General features: G+C 38.6%; 1 protein-coding gene and 1 pseudogene across 4 annotated transcripts in view; both read right to left on the bottom strand.

Annotated features, from left to right (window-relative positions):
- Nucleotides 1-16,263, bottom strand: part of SLC12A6 (solute carrier family 12 member 6) — a 134,330-nt gene that overhangs the window by 47,430 nt on the left and 70,637 nt on the right. The gene's annotated exons all lie outside the window — the stretch shown is intronic.
- LOC139438176 (gamma-glutamylcyclotransferase pseudogene) lies at nucleotides 6,962-9,171 on the bottom strand (annotated as a pseudogene).

Below are 16,263 nucleotides of genomic sequence, written 5' to 3'. Positions count from 1 at the left end.
CTGAGGGCTACAGAGACCCACAGGTTCTATGATCATGGCAGATAGACTTCAGTACCATGTCAGTTGGCCCTACTTTGGAATTTGTGTTCCTAAGTGTGATGGAGTTGGACTCAGATGTGATCTTTGTTCACAAGCCTCTCCTGTTACTTTTACCGGACCTGTGGTTGGCACTGGGGTTTAGTGTATACTCAGGGGACCTGAATCTCTGGACTGTCCATGTGATAGCCAGATTTACAACTCCTGCCTTCTGGTTTATTGGACTTACCCCAGCCAGCTAACAGGGAGGTGAAAAAGGTCAACTACCACACAAGGGAGCCTAGAGTGCCTACAACTGCAAGCAGGGGAATTGCATCCATCATCCAAGTGGAATCTAAGCATCCTCTTGATACAGAGATGGTGTGGACATAACCATCCCAGGGTCCATAGAATGGAGGAATAGAGTACGGATTAGAGTGGACTTACTGATATTCTATTCTGTAACTATTGTGATTAGTAATGGAAGTAGATGTATCACTGATGTGGAGAAAGTGGCCAAAGTAGCTGCTGAGGGTGGGGAGGGGGAAGAAGAGATGTGATGTAGGGGCATTTTCAGGACTTGGAGTTGTGCTGGGTGGTACTGCAGGGACAGTTACTGGACATTGTATGTCCTCCCATGGCCCACTGGGTGGACTGGGGGAGAGTGTAAACTATAATATGGACCATTGGCCATGTGGTGCAGCAGTGCTCAGAGATGTATTCACCAAGTGCAATGAATGTCCCATGATGAGGAGGTTGTTGTTATGGGAGGAGTGGGGTGAGGGAGGTGGGGGGGGTATATGGGGACCTCATATTTTTTTGAATGTAACATTAAAAAAAAAAAAAAGGAACGTATGTTTTAAGGTATAATATGGGGAAATTGTCCTGAATGACATTGCAGTGACAGATAGAGGCCACTATATACCTTGCCATAACCTACAGAATTATGTGGGAGAGAGTGTAAACTACAATGTAAACTATAATCCATGCTTAGTGGCAATGCTCCAAAATGTGTTCATCAATTGCAATGAATAACCACACTAATGAAGGATGTTGTTAATGTGGGTAAATGTGGGTGGTGTGGTGAGTGGGGCATATGGGAAACCCTTATGTTTTGTGTGTAATATTTATGTAATCTAAAAACTTTTTTTAAAGATTTATTTTTTTAAAAAATTTATTTAATTCCCCTCCCCTCCCCCGGTTGTCTGTTTTCTGTGTCTTTTTTGCTGCGTCTTGTTTCTTTGTCCACTTCTGTTGTCAGCGGCACGGGAAGTGTGGGCGGCGCCATTCCTCAGCAGGCTACACTTTCTTTCGCGCTGGGCGGCTCTCCTTATGGGGTGCACTCCTTGCGCATGGGGCTCCCCTACGCGGGGGACACCCCTGGGGGGGCGCGGCACTCCTTGCGCGCATCAGCACTGCGCATGGGCCAGCTCCACACGGGTCAAGGAGGCCCGGGGTTTGAACCTCGGACCTCCCATGTGGTAGACGGACGCCCTAACCACTGGGCCAAAGTCCGTTTCCCTAAAAACTTTTTTTAAAAAAGTAAAAAATAATGAAAAAACATGAAGAATATATGTTTTAAAATGACAAACACAAAACCAAACAAACAAACAAAAAATCATACATTAGTTTACATTCGACCCTGCACAATTTTGTAAATTATGACAAAACATAAAATGGCCTGTATTGGTCAATGCAATGTCATGTAGAATAATTTCTTTTTTTTTTTTTTTTTTAAAGATTTATTTATTTATTTAATTTCCCCCCCTCCCCTGGTTGTCTGTTCTTGGTGTCTATTTGCTGCGTCTTGTTTCTTTGTCCGCTTCTGTTGTCGTCAGTGGCACGGGAAGTGTGGGCAGCGCCATTCCTGGGCAGGCTGCTCTTTCTTTTCACGCTAGGCGGCTTTCCTCACGGGTGCACTCCTTGCACGTGGGGCTCCCCCACGCGGGGGACACCCTTGCGTGGCACGGCATTCCTTGCGCGCATCAGCACTGCGCATGGCCAGCTCCACACGGGTCAAGGAGGCCCGGGGTTTGAACCGCGGACCTCCCATATGGTAGATGGACGCCCTAACCACTGGGCCAAAGTCCGCTTCCCTAGAATAATTTCAATATCCCCCAAATATCCCCATATTACACCTCTTCTTCCCTCTCCCTCCCCTCAGAATCTCTGGTGGTCACTGCTTTTATATCAATGATAAAAGTTCTTCCATTGCTAGAATAATAAGTCTATAGCACAATAATAATAAGTCTACTTTAAAAATAAATATAAAAATATTTTAAAAATTTTTTTAGATATCTTTCATCACTGTGAGATCTGTTGTCTTATATGAACAGTGACATTTCTCCTGTATATTCTCCCAGTGTCTTATTTTTTTTCATTATCACCTTCAAAGAAGCTTTATGTTACAGAAAAGTTGCACAGAAAATACAGGGGATTTCCATATACTCAATGCCCTCCCCCTTGTCTCCTCTCCCCTATTAATAACATTTTACATGGGGATGGTACATTTGTTACAATTGATGGAGAAATATTGAAGCATTGCTACTAACCATGGTCAATGGTTTACATTATGGTTTACATTTTGGACCATATACTTTTATAGGTTTTGATGAAATGTAAAATGGTTATTGCAAGATTATACAGAACAATTCTAATGCTCTGAAAATGCCCTATGTTCCATCTATTCTATTCTTTCGTCCCTCTCCCCTTGGAACCTAAGGTAACTACTAAGTTTCAGTTTTTGAAGAATAAGATTCATATTTACTTGCAATAATATTGAGAACTTGACATATCAGTCTGTTTTCTTTTACTAGACACTGCCTATGGTCTTGAGGGATTTTTGTCCTCTAATTGAGAACATAGCAGGACTCCCCAGAATGGGAGTTTAATATTTTATTTATATATCTCCATCCACTGACATAATACACTATGACAAGATGACACTTATGTATTCCATAGACGCCTGCCCCAGGTGTGCCCTGTCCTCCAACAGCCTACATCAGTAACCCTCCCCTGCCATATTTGCCAAAAGAATATTCCAAACATTGTAGTTTTAAATACAGACCTGCAAATCTCCAGAGTTCACCTGCTCCTTCCCTCATCCTTCCCCCCAGTTCCTTGGATAGTTCAACTGAATCTCCCCACCCTACTCTCCTTCACTGACTAGCACCACCAAGCCCAATCACATCACTGCACCACTGTCACACACCCACTGACCGTTCTTAACCTTACTAGAAGTGGGACAACACAATCTCCTGAAGTAATGAAATGAAAAGTACACTGTGCCATTTATGACTTATTCTTCCCAAAAGAACAGAAATTTAATCTAATCAAGTCTCTATATTTAACTCCCAATTCTCAGAAAATATGCAGGAGGAATAATATCAAATACCATCACCAAATTCAGAACGTAGAAAATTCTACATGATAAATGAATAAATGGCATAAACTAAAAAGGTTGAACTCTTACAGATTAGAAGACACTTAAGAGATGTACCAACCAAGTACAAGGTGTGAACCTTGTTAGGATCCTTATTTAAACAAATCAAAAGTAAAAAGATATTTTTGAAACAATCAGGGAAATTTGAACATGAAATGCTTATTTAAAGAGAGAGGGGAGGGTAGTAAAAACCTGATATTTGGAATTCCCTTTAAAAAATTCCAGGAAAAAAAAATCTTCAAAAATATTGCAAATCTGTTGTTTTTTATGGTACTGGGCCCGGAGAAATGAGCCTGAGACCTTGGATGTGGGAAGCCAGTGCTTAACCCCTGAGCCACATCAGCTCCCCCTGAGTTGGTTTTTTCATTTGTTTGCTTGTTGTTTGGTGTTTTTAAGGAGGTATCGGGGACTGAACCTGGGACTGCCCATGTGGGAAGCAGTGCTCAACTTCTTGAGCCACATCTACTCCCCACAAATCTGTTTATTTATTTTAAAACAATGTCTTTTAGCTGTTTCACTCAGTCTAAGATGATTTTCTTTTAAATCATTTGTCAAGCATCTTCTCTCAGTCTCTTTTAACAACAGCCTTTAAAGATTTATTTATTTATCCCGACCCCACCCCACTCTGTTGTCTGCTCTGTGTCCATTTATTGTGTGTTCATCTTTGTCTGCTTGTATTCTCATCAGGCAGCACTGGGGACCTGTGTCTCTTTTTTGTTGCGTCATCTTGCTGTACCAGCTCTCCATGTGTGTGGAACCACTCCTGGGTGGGCTGCGGTTTCGTGACAGGTGGCTCTCCTTGAGCAGGGGCCACTCCTTGTGCAGGCGGCACCCTTACACAGGGGCATCCCTGCGTGGGCCAGCACTCCTTGTGCGCAGCAGCACTGCACGTGGGCCAGCTCACCACAAGAGCCAGGAGACCCTGGGTATCGAACCCTTGGACCTCCTATATGATAGGTGGACGCTCTATCTGTTGGGCCACATCCGCTTCCCAACCCACAAATCTGTTTTTAAAGCACCTCACCTTTTTTCTCCTGGAGTGTTTTAAGAGGAATTCCAGATATCTACTTTGTTGGAGCTTTGAAATTTCCCAAAAAAATTAAAAAAAAGGGGGGGGGGGAATCCTTTTCCTCTCCATGATTCCAGAAAATTCTAAAGAGAATGACACAGCTGATAATTTTCACCACTTTTGAGTAATTCATTAATTCAATTAATTCATGAAAATTATTCCATTTCTATGATGTACCAGATGCTGTTCTAGGTTCTCTGGGTATAGCAGTAGATAAAACACATAAAGACACTGGTTTCATTGTGCTTACACTGCAGTCACAGAAGACAGAAACAAATTGAATTAAAAATATGATCTTTCAAGAAGTGATAAGGTCAACAAAGACAATGAAACTACTGGGATAGATTTTGACTAGGTAGGGTAATGAAGACAACTTCAGATTGGATCACTGGTGTGCTGGTAAATTATCTCTCTGGAATTAAAAAAACAAAAAAAAGAAAATCCCTGGCTTGTAGTATTTGCCAATTTCTGTGGTGTTCTCATTCCAGGGCCAACTTCACACAACTAACATGAAGGCACTAGCCATGTGGTTGGGAAGGGAAGAGAGGCACACAACTGACTCCAATGAGCTGATATGAGCTGGTGTTAGCCCACCCCTGCTATAGGATGGTCCACAAAGATGTGCATTTCAGGCACAGGGAATAGCAAGTTTAAAAGATCCTGCAGCAGGAACAAACTTAGTGGACTCATAAAACAGAAATGCTAACCTAGTTGAAGTAGAGTGAAGAAGAGAGAGTGACTAGAAAGGTTTGAAGAAGCCAAACCATATAGTTAACAAATGGATAGTTCTTCCAAATCCATTCAATAACCCCTCCTTTTCCCATTGACCTATTCTAGAAAATACCAATATGTTGGGAGTTGTGGCAGGGGGAAGAGAGGGATGTGAGAGTGTGCTAATGTTTATTTATTTAGCAAGTAGGATGATATAGGTAATGTTTATTTGAAAGAATGGATTAAAAAAACAGAAAATGAGGGACTAATTGATATAACTAAGATGGTAGAAATTGGTTCAAATATATCAATAGTACCAATAATTATAATAAATGTAAACAGTCTAAAACATAACAATTGTCAAATTGAATTAAACTACAAAATCAAGGCATATAGTATGGTGGTTTGAAGCTGTAGGTATCCCAGAAAAAACACATTCTTAGAGTTAATTCATTCCTGAGTGTAAAACCATTTTAAGTAGGACCTTTTGATGAGGCATCAAATAAGGAGTTTGTGACCCAACATAATCATGATGGGTTTTAATCCTATTACTGGAATCCTTTATAAGAGAATGAAATTCTGACAAGAGAAAGAGAAAGCTACAGAAGAAATCAACAAATCCCAGAAGAGAAGGGAGAGTCCAGCAAATGCTGCCCTGTGCCTTGCCATGTGACAGAAGAGTCCAGGATCACCAACCAGCAGTTGGTCTTCCAGGAAGAAAGTATCATCTTTTTTTTTTTGATAACCTGTATTGCTTTATTCATTTTTCTTTCCTCCATTGATTCAGAAAATTAATTTAAGGAGGTTATAATTTCTTCATTAAATCAAGAAGCTTTAACTTCCATGAACAATTTTTTTCCCTTCATTATCTTGACCTTCTACTTTAAAATCCTGTCCCAAGGATAGCCCTGTACAAACCTAATTTTTCAATAAGAAAAACAATTGCTAATCTTTATTTTGTGGCAGGTTCTGTTCTATACTCATTAAATATATTTACTTATTTAATCTTCACAACAATCCTAAAACATAAGTATTTTGATTATCCTTACTCTACAGGCATAAAGGAAGGAAACAGGCACAGAGAGTCAATTATTACAAAGTTTCACAGTTGGAAACAGTAGACGTGACAACTGACCCCATTCTGTCTGGTTCCAGAGCTTGTGCTATACTCCTCTAGTATAGACTATATAGGTCCAAGACCAGATCCAGAGAAAATGGTTTGAGTCTCTCTAATAACATAATGATATACAGCACTTTAGTGGGGAAAATGGGTTAAAACAGAAATACAATTATTCATTTAAGAACAGTATACCATCTTTCACATTTTAAGCTTCACTATCAATTTTCTCTATAGTTGCTTGTTATTATTAAACTGGATTAAAAAAATCTCAGAGTAGAACAATTCACTAGCACCATCATTAAGCAGGTTGCATATATATCCTTTGCCACAGAACAAGAATACACTTAAAATCAACTCAAAACAGGTTTAAGTATTCAGAGGAGTACCCAAATCCATTTATGAATTCCAGAGCCTTACACTCTTTTAAAAATCATTTAACTCTTAACCCAGTTTCTGATTGAAAAAAAAAGAACCACTCAAATGAAATATCCCTTCAGAGCCCTGTTAAAAATTTATCAAACACAGAGATATCCCAGATCCCTGTTCTCTAATGTTAAAAAGAGTTCATATTAGCAACTAGACTATCTTAGATAAAGTCTATGTTTTACTGAGGTTTTACTTCCCCCTTCTTGATAATATCTTCAATTTCTTCTTAGAGTTTCCTTTATAGTCATTTGGTTCCATTGCTTTTAACTTCTTTTCATATTCCAGTGGTAAACCATTTTATTATGCACCCATGCAAATGACCTTTTTATACTTTGGTGATGGGGGAACACTCACATAATTTTTCATCTGATAACTTCAACAGGTTATTTCTTTTCCTTCTCTGGTGTGAACAGTAACTTCTATTGGATCATATGTTCCACTTACAACTTAATCCAGAGAACTTAAATTGCTTTTGTTCATTTTCCATATTACTCCCCACACTTCATCTCCAGGACTTTGAAATATGGTAGCTATTCCTCCATGCCAAGTATCACTTATTTTGCCTTCAGAATTGCCAAAGTCAAGCTTAAAATCCTGCAGGCAGGCTACGCAGCAGAACGTGGCTGACGGGTTTTGGAGGTGGATCCTCTCTGTCAGCAGGTTGCTCGCATAGGTGAAGTACAGAAAACTCTCCTCATCCCTTCCCTGGCAACTCCTGCAGCCGGAGTCTGCCATGTCCCACCAGACACCTGGGGATCAGGAGCAGGTGAGGAACTGACTGGGACCGTAGTTTGGTACCCACTGGAGGCGGCCCACAGGCCACCGCCGAAAGTATCATCTTGATGACGCCTTGTTTTGGACATTTTTCTGGTCTCAAAAGCATTAGCAGATAAATTCCTATTGTTTAACCTGACCCATTTCACGGTATTTGCTTTGAGTAGTCTAGGAAACTAAGATACATACTGTTTACAAAAGATCATGTAAAGACATGCAAAGCTGAAAGTAAAGGAGAGAGCTATATCAGGCAAATACTAACCAAAGCTGATATGATTCTATTAATATCAGATAAATTTATCTTTAAGAAAAAAACTTTATTGGGGAAGAGAAAGTAACACAATTACAAAAAGCATATATCTGATAAGGGTTTAATATCCAGAATGTACTCCTACAAATCAAAACAAAAGACAACCCAATTTTTTTAAAAAAATGGGCATTTCTCTAAAGAAGATATACACCCTCCAATTCACTGAATTCACCCAGGACAACTAATAAGAGGATGATGATGCACAACACCCATCCCCAAAACATAGAGTATCTACAACTGCAAGCAAGACAGTTCCATTCATCTGCCCCATGGGATCTAAAGCCCCTCTCAAGTGGAAGCAGAGTGGGGATCACCATCCCCAAATCCTCAAGATCGAGGAATGAACAAACATAAGGGAGATTGCAACTATGGACTAAAGTAGACTTAATATTATTCTAGTAATGGAAGAACTTGTAGCATTAATACAAAGGCAGCGGTCAACAGAGGTTCTGAGGGGAGGGAGAGGGAAGAATGGGTGTAACCTGGGGAATTTTGGGGACATTGGAATTGTTCTGCATGACACTGCAATGATGGATACAGGCCAGCATACATTTTGTCAAAACTTATAAAATTGCCTAGTGCAAAGTGTAAACCATAATGTAAACTACAGACCACGGTTAGTAGCAAACTTCAATATGTATTCATCAGTTTTAACAAACGTACCACACTAATGAAAGGTGTTGTTAATAGGGAAAAGTGTAGGAGAGAGAGGGAGTGAGGTACATGGGAATTCCCAATATATTCAATGTAACATTTATGTAATCTAAAGTTTCTTTAAAAATAATAAAATAAATTTAAAAAGAAGATATACAGGGAAGCATATTTGGCCCAATAGATAGGGCGTCTGCCTACCATACGGGAGGTCCAAGTTTCAAACCCAGGGCCTCCTGACCCATGTGATGAACTGGTCCAGGCAGTGCTGATGTGCACAAGGAGTGCCCTGCCATACAGGGGTGTCCCCCACATAAGGGAGCCCCACGCGCAAGGAGTGCGCCCAATAAGGAGAGCCACCCAGTGCGAAAAAAGTGCAGCCTACCCAGGAATGGTGCCGCACACACAGAGAGCTGAAGCAGCAACATGACGCAACAAAAAGAGACACAGATTCTGGGTGCCGCTGACAAGAATACAAGTGGACACAGAAGAACACACAGTGAATGGATGCAGAGAACAGACAACTGGGGGGAGGGGGGAAGAAAGGGGAGAGAAATAAATAAAAAATAAATCTTTAAAAAGAGAAGATATACAAATGGCCAGTAAGTATATGAAAATATGCTCAACATCATTAGCCATTAGAGAAATGCAAATCAAACCCACAATGATATAACTTGAAGACATCATGTTGAATGAAATGAATCAGACAGAAAACGACAAATACGTGATCTCTCTTATATGAAGTCCTTAGAATGAATAAATTTATAGACACAGAAGGCAGAATAGTGGTTACTTGAGGTTGGAGTGGAGGGAGGAAAAAATGGGGACTTATTGCTTAATGGGTACGAGATTCTGTTTGGGATAATGAAAAGGTTCTGGAAATAGATAGTGGTGAAGGTTACACAACATTGTCCATGTACTTAATATCACAGAATTATACACTTAAAAATGGTACTGGTTTTGTATATTTTACCACAATAAAAAAATTTTTTTTAAAAGAAAAGAAAATGGATTAGAAAGATATGCACCACCATGTTTTCATTGGTAGTAGGATAACAGGAGACCTACTTTATTTTTAATCTTCATTTTCTAAAATCCTGAAAATAACTTACTTTTATAAGGAAAGCCAAAAAATTATCAGTAAGAGGCAAATTTTCCTCTCAACTGAGGTCTGAGGTTTAGTGATAAAATTTAACATTATACTTTTCAGCTCTGGTTCAACATATATCATCCAAAGTTCCAAGTCTAGACTAAACTGTTTTAAAAGGTTCTCAAATATATTTAAAATTATGAGATTTAAAATAATTGAATTTCAAGTTAAAATAGAGTCTTGTTGGGTATCTAAAAGGGTATCCTAGTTATGTTTAATTATGATTTTACTATCTTTTACTTATTTATTTTATTATGTATTTTCCAAGGTATATATACAGTTTTTAGGGCCCAGAAGGCCATTTCTTTCCCAAAGTAAGGCTCTTGTGACCTGTGAAACAAAAGCTTCAAATTCACGATATAAAAAACCTCTAGTAATGGAAGGGAAATGCAACTGTCTAAATGCTTTACTTGATGAAATTTTGCTCAGTACTCTTCTTTTTCACATTGGTGGAATCTTAGGTCAGGGTTTTCCAGGGATGAAGCTCTGAGGAGTGATTATAAAGAAAGGCATGTTTTTGTGTGATTTATGTATCTTAAAAAAAAAAAAAAAGACATGGACCAATTTTTGGTCTAAAGATGTTCTGAGACAACATACTGCTTTAGAGTACAGCCTTGATAAGTCTGGGTCCCTACTGTGACCTCAGGAAATTACAGGTGGAAAGCACTTCTAGAGTTTCTAAATAACAAATAACCTTTATTATGCAGGAACTAAGAAACCAAATCCATATCCTAGACCTCTTTTAGGTTTATCCAGAATCCTAAGAAGATTCCTTTGGAGAATACCTATTGAGATTGACTTTAGGAATGCACTACACTAAATAGCCCATCAGATTACTAATTTGTTTCTTTTTTCTCATTTTATTGTTCAAGTACTACTGCTATTACTGGGAAAGTTATGGTATTTCATTGTACAATGCAAATGAAAACTGTTAAATGCCATTGGTTCCCCTAACGAGTTCAGATGTTTTTATTTTTTTTTAAAGATCTTTTATTTATTACTCTCCCCTTCCCCCCACCCCCGTTGTCTGCTCTCTGTGTCCATTTGCTGTGTGTTCTTCTGTGACCACTTCCATTCCTATCAGCAGCACCGGGAATCTGTGTTTCTTTTTGTTGTGTCATCTTGCTACGTCAGCTCTCCGTGTGTGTGGCACCATTCTTGGGCAGGCTGCAATTTCTTTCGTGCTGGGTGGCTCTCCCTACGGGGCACACCCCCTGCGTGTATAGCTCCCCTACGTGGGGGACACCCTTGCATGGCACGACACTCCCTGTGCGCATCAGCACTGCACATGGGCCAACTCCACACGGATCAAGGAGGACCGGGGTTTGAACTGCGGACCTCCAGATGCCCTATCCATTGGGCCAAGTCCACTTCCCGTGATTTCTGGTTTTCGATAGGTAATTTTTTTAATCAGAAAAAAACAGTATAATATTTTGTACGTTTCAAAACCTTTATTCATGTGGTTGGTACCATTACTTTTATAATATTATTTTGTCAATGATCAATATTTTAGTTTTGACCTTAGATAAATCTCAGATTACTCCTCTTGCCTCTCGAGTTTGTCAGTGGTCTTTGTTGGTCTAACCTTAGACAGAAGTAGAGCAATAAATATACTTAGTTTGCCTTGGCATAGGTTTGGGTTTGAATTACATGACTATGTGGCCATGAAAGGTTTCTCAGTTATTATAAATTATGATTCTGATTTTATAGATTGTTTGAATCAGGCACCAAGTAAGAGACTACATTATGATTGGCTGCATATCTCTTACATCTATAGCTTTCTCTCTTTTTCCTTGCAATTTGTTTATAGAAGAAACCATGTCATTTATCCTACAGAATATCCCATGTTCTGGATGTTGGTGACATCCAAGGAGTATTATTTAACATGCCCCACTATTTTATGTATTTCCTAGAAATTGGGTACTGGATCTAGAGGCTTAATCACAGTCAGTTATTTTATTTTTGGAGGAAACTACTTCATACTGGTATTGTGATCTTCTACCAAGAGGCACATGTCATCTGATTGTCTTTCTTTTAGAGATGTTAGCAAGTATTGTTAATTAATGCCTAGATCCATTAATCATGAAGGGTTACAAGCTGGTGACATTCTCATTGTATCATTCTTCATATATTAGCTGAAATAGTTTTATAAAAAGAATTACCTACTATTTGGTTACCTACTGGTACAGTTAAAAGGCAAGATGTTTCATTTTTTTCCTTTACTGACCAGTTCTCAGAATAATTGGTTCACTAGAATCCTTCAATGGCTTTTTAAGGTTTTATAAAGTGTCATTATGAATTAATGAATTTAAATATTGGATATGTTTCAAACCAAATGCTTTTTCTACATCTACTATGATGGTCATATGATTTCCCCCTTTAATTGGAATATAGTAAATTATATAAATTGGTTTTTAAAAATATATATATTTTTAGGAGGTACTGGGGATTGAACCTAGGAGTGCCTAGGAGGCACTCAACCACTGGGCTACAGCCACTCCCCTATAAATTAATGTTTGATGTTAAACCAACTATGCATTTCTAACAAAAATCCAGCTTGGTCATGGGAGTGATTTTTAAAATATTGCTTGATTCTGATTGCAAATATTCCATTTATGATTTCTACACCTGTGCTCATAAGTAAAATTGGCCTATGCTTTTCTTATATTATTTTCTTGTACTTTTCTTTTCTCTTATTGACATTGTTAGATTTTGGTATCAAGATTACGCAGAATAAGACAGAGTTGGGGAGTGTTTACTTATTTTTCTATTCCTTGAAAGGGATTGTAGAAGACTTGAATTTTTTTTTTTATAAAATGGGCCTGCAAAAATGTCAGGGCTCACTGCTTACTTTCTAAAATTTTTTAAATTGAAAGGAATAATATATATATTCAGAAAGGCTCGTAAATCATAAGTGGATAGCTTGATTCAGTATCACAATAGCAGTCTCATCCTCCTATCATTTATTATCTCCTTAGCCTGACTCTGTGTTGCAAGAAATCTGATGAGTCAATATGAACAGTAGATGCATTAAAAACTGCTCTCTGTTTATAGGAAGACCATTTAGAAGGTTTAGAAGATTTATTATAAATCCAATTCAGCAGGAAAGGTCTGGAATGTGCTATTATAAAATCAATTCATCAAAGCAAGGCAAGTGAACCAGTTTTTCAACTACTAGGCCAAATTATCCTAAAGGAGGTTTTTATAGGTAGCTGGCAAGATTTTAATTCAACTTTCCAATGTCTTTTCTGAAGAACTATAAGATGGTTAGAAAATATAACAAAAATCATCTTTCGCTTTTCTATAAACTCAAAGTTCTTTTAAAATAAACCAGTCTTCTAAAGATTTTGACATTGAAGCAAAAGACACTCAGGATTAGAGACAGAAGATGGTAGTTATTCAGAGCATGAGTGAAAAGGAAAAGATAATCTGACTTAATAAACCTATGAGATTAATTCAGGTAGCAGGTTGAATTTACCTGAAAATCTGGTCAGAAGATTTTGGATAAATGACCAGTTTGGTTAAAAATCAAATGCAGGCAATTATAGGTTGTCAATGAGATTAATATCTGGAATAGCTTCTTCGTAAGAACTTTTTGCCAGTACTGATTGAAAGAAATCTTCCTTCACAATCACACAGTACCTCTTTTTGCCTATAATTCACCTAGTATTTTTTATTACAGGCACTTAATTGGGATCAAAATCCAGTTTAATAATACTGGAACTGTACCAACTTCCCAGCTGTCCATTCATTAGCTACTTCCTTTCCTAGTCCACTGTATACTGGCTCCTGGCCAAATAATGAATTACTCTCAAACTTCTCTACCTATCAGATATTTCCTAGTTTTTAAGTTTAGGGAGAAATATACTTTTCATCTTTCAATGAAACTGTAAACATTGCTGATCCAAATATAAAATATTCTTGTATAGAAAAGACTAATTCTAACCAGTTTAAATAAACTATCCAATACAAAAGTATAAAAAAGAGAACAGTGACTGCCATAATACCATAAGGCTAGTACCTTTGTGATCAGACTTCTAGTTCTGGGTTTCAAGTGAAGGAGATGTTCTTAACTGTTATCAAGCAAAGATATGTTTCTTTTGAACCAGTTATTCAACAAATATTTACTGAGTTCCTAGGGTGTCAGGGTCTGTTTAACCACATGTACTTGCTCAAAGGAGTGAGAGTGAGGTTCAGAAATTAACCTGCTTAACAGAGAAAGAGAAGAAAAGGGGTATCCTAGTTTCCTCAACTAAAACTCTTACACTTTCTGATGTCATACCAAGTACTTTACCAAATTTGAACTTTTTGGTAGATATTTTCCACAGCTGCTTTGCACACATTCAAACAGTTAACAGTTCAGCAATGTACAAATCAAAGTAAGCCTCAAATGAAAACACACGTGTCGCATATATGACCTTGCATTTTCTCCCCCAAAGCTTCCAGTTCATTCCCCTTTCAATGGCAGCAACATTCCATTCCTAGTTTAAAGGCAAAACTCTGGCAACTGGTTGTGAACTGGGGACTGATCAGTAAAACCTGGAACACTGCACTCTTCAGAAGTACTACCACTCACTTGTCTTCCCCATCTGCACAGAAACATGCATTGTAAAGACCACTCTAGTTTTATGGTGAGCATGGAAGAATGATTTCCTCCTGCTGCCAGGGATGAGGACCCCAAGTAAGCCCCCTATATAAAGGCTCATTACTCGTCAAGCTGGACCTTTCTGAGTCTTTCTTCGGTCTTACATATCCACCTCAGTTCGGTGGGAAGCTTTCACTTTATACAGCTCCTTGCCATACTTGGGACAACTGGCATAGTTGGCAGGATTCATCAGACCAGTATGAACCAGGGTTGGGGAATCTGTGGGGGCTTAATCCCAGGGTGGCCTTCTATGTGGGAAGGGGCTGCCCAATTGCTTGACTGTTGCAGACCTCCACCTGAGTATGGGGATGTCCCGAGAATGCTGGAAGGAATAGAGCATGCCCAAGAACAAAAGATTATGAAGTTTAACAAAGATAGTAAGTTGATCGCTGCAGCAATTGGCTGGCTGTTGTTATGGAAGGACATAACATAAGTCTGAGAAGGACAGAGAAATCCCCCACTGAAAGGAGGAGTTACAACTAGAAGGGGATATGTGGTCTTCCCCCTCCACTTTAGTGACAGGTTTCATGGAAAAAGCTAGATAAAAAGGAGGAAAATGGCTCGAGTATGGTTCTATAGAGAAAAATCCTGTATCTCAATTCAGCCAGGATGGCTCTCTAAAATCAGCAGCAGAGCCAGCAAAATTTCTACTCCAGGAAATGCCTCCAGGAATAGACAAAGAATTTGTATGCATCCTTACCCTATTCCCCATGTAAGATTTATGTAACTGGGAAAATATAAGCCAAACTGTAGAGAAAATCCAAATAAGATAAAAAAGCTTATTTACTCCAACTGGTAACTGAAATTTACAGGGAATAAGTAAAGTAGTGGAGGAACTGAGAAAAGTTCCTTGGCTTTTCTAACAGGCCAATTTGAGAAGGCTGGTGCTTCAAAGGGCAAAAGTCATTACTAATGTCAATTAGAGCAGGGTTAGAACAAAAAGCTGTCAAGACCCCTTTGTCCACCCCTCAAGGTAGGGGAGACATTACTTTTCCCTTTTTCTATCTTTTTTTTTTAATCTTGGGAGACATTTTTAAGAAAATAGAAAAGGCCCAAAGACAACAGGGCAGTAACAAACAGAAACCTGGAATGCAAGGGACCAGGCGAGGGAAGCCTTACTACTGAATTAAACATAGACTCCAGGATACATATCCCTTGCTAAAAAACTGTTAACCAAATAATGCCCAGATAACCTTTTCTCCAATTTTTTACATAAAAGTATCTTCAAGAACGAACTGGGGTTTTTTGATGTTGGAGTTAGATGCTGAAGACTTAAGTTGGAACTCCAGGAAGTCAGCACAGAGAGGAAAGTAAAGCCAGCCCCAGGAAGAAAGGAACCTTGAACCCAGAGGAAAGCAAGCCCCAGGAATGTAGGAGCCCAGGAAACCTGAACCCTCACAGACGTAGGCAGCCATCTTGCTCTAAATAGATTGGTGAGTGAAGTAACTTATGCTTTATGGCCTAGTACCTGTAAGCTCCTATCCCAAATAAATACTTTATAAAAATCAAAAAAATAAAAAAATAAAAAAAAGAACAAGCTGGCATAGTGAAGGCAATACAGATCCCACAGGAGATCTTTGTTTTTCAAAGGAGGTACCAGGATTAGATCCAGGACCTTGTACATGAGAAGCAGGTGCTTAACCACTTGAGCTACATCCACTCCCCCAGAGAAGATCCTAAAAGCTATAAAAACTAGAGGCATGGAATGATGGAAAACCTGGAGACAACCATACCAAAGACGTGAAATTTATAAGTCAAATTAGTGAATTTTATGTTTCTGTTTGTGTGTCTAACTTTGTACTTGTATCTGTTTGTTCAATGTACATACCTCCGGAGAGTATTATTAAATTAACTAATGAAAACTCTTGAGAGCACTATTCAAATTGCTGAAAAATTAAATAAGCACTTATATATACATATATGCAAATGAATACTTCTGGAACCCCAAAT

Source organism: Dasypus novemcinctus, chromosome 3, assembly GCF_030445035.2.
Source record: "Dasypus novemcinctus isolate mDasNov1 chromosome 3, mDasNov1.1.hap2, whole genome shotgun sequence".
Taxonomy (NCBI): Eukaryota; Metazoa; Chordata; class Mammalia; order Cingulata; family Dasypodidae; genus Dasypus; species Dasypus novemcinctus.
The sequence above is the reverse complement of the archived record's forward strand: the minus strand, read 5'-3'. Positions and strand labels throughout refer to the sequence as shown.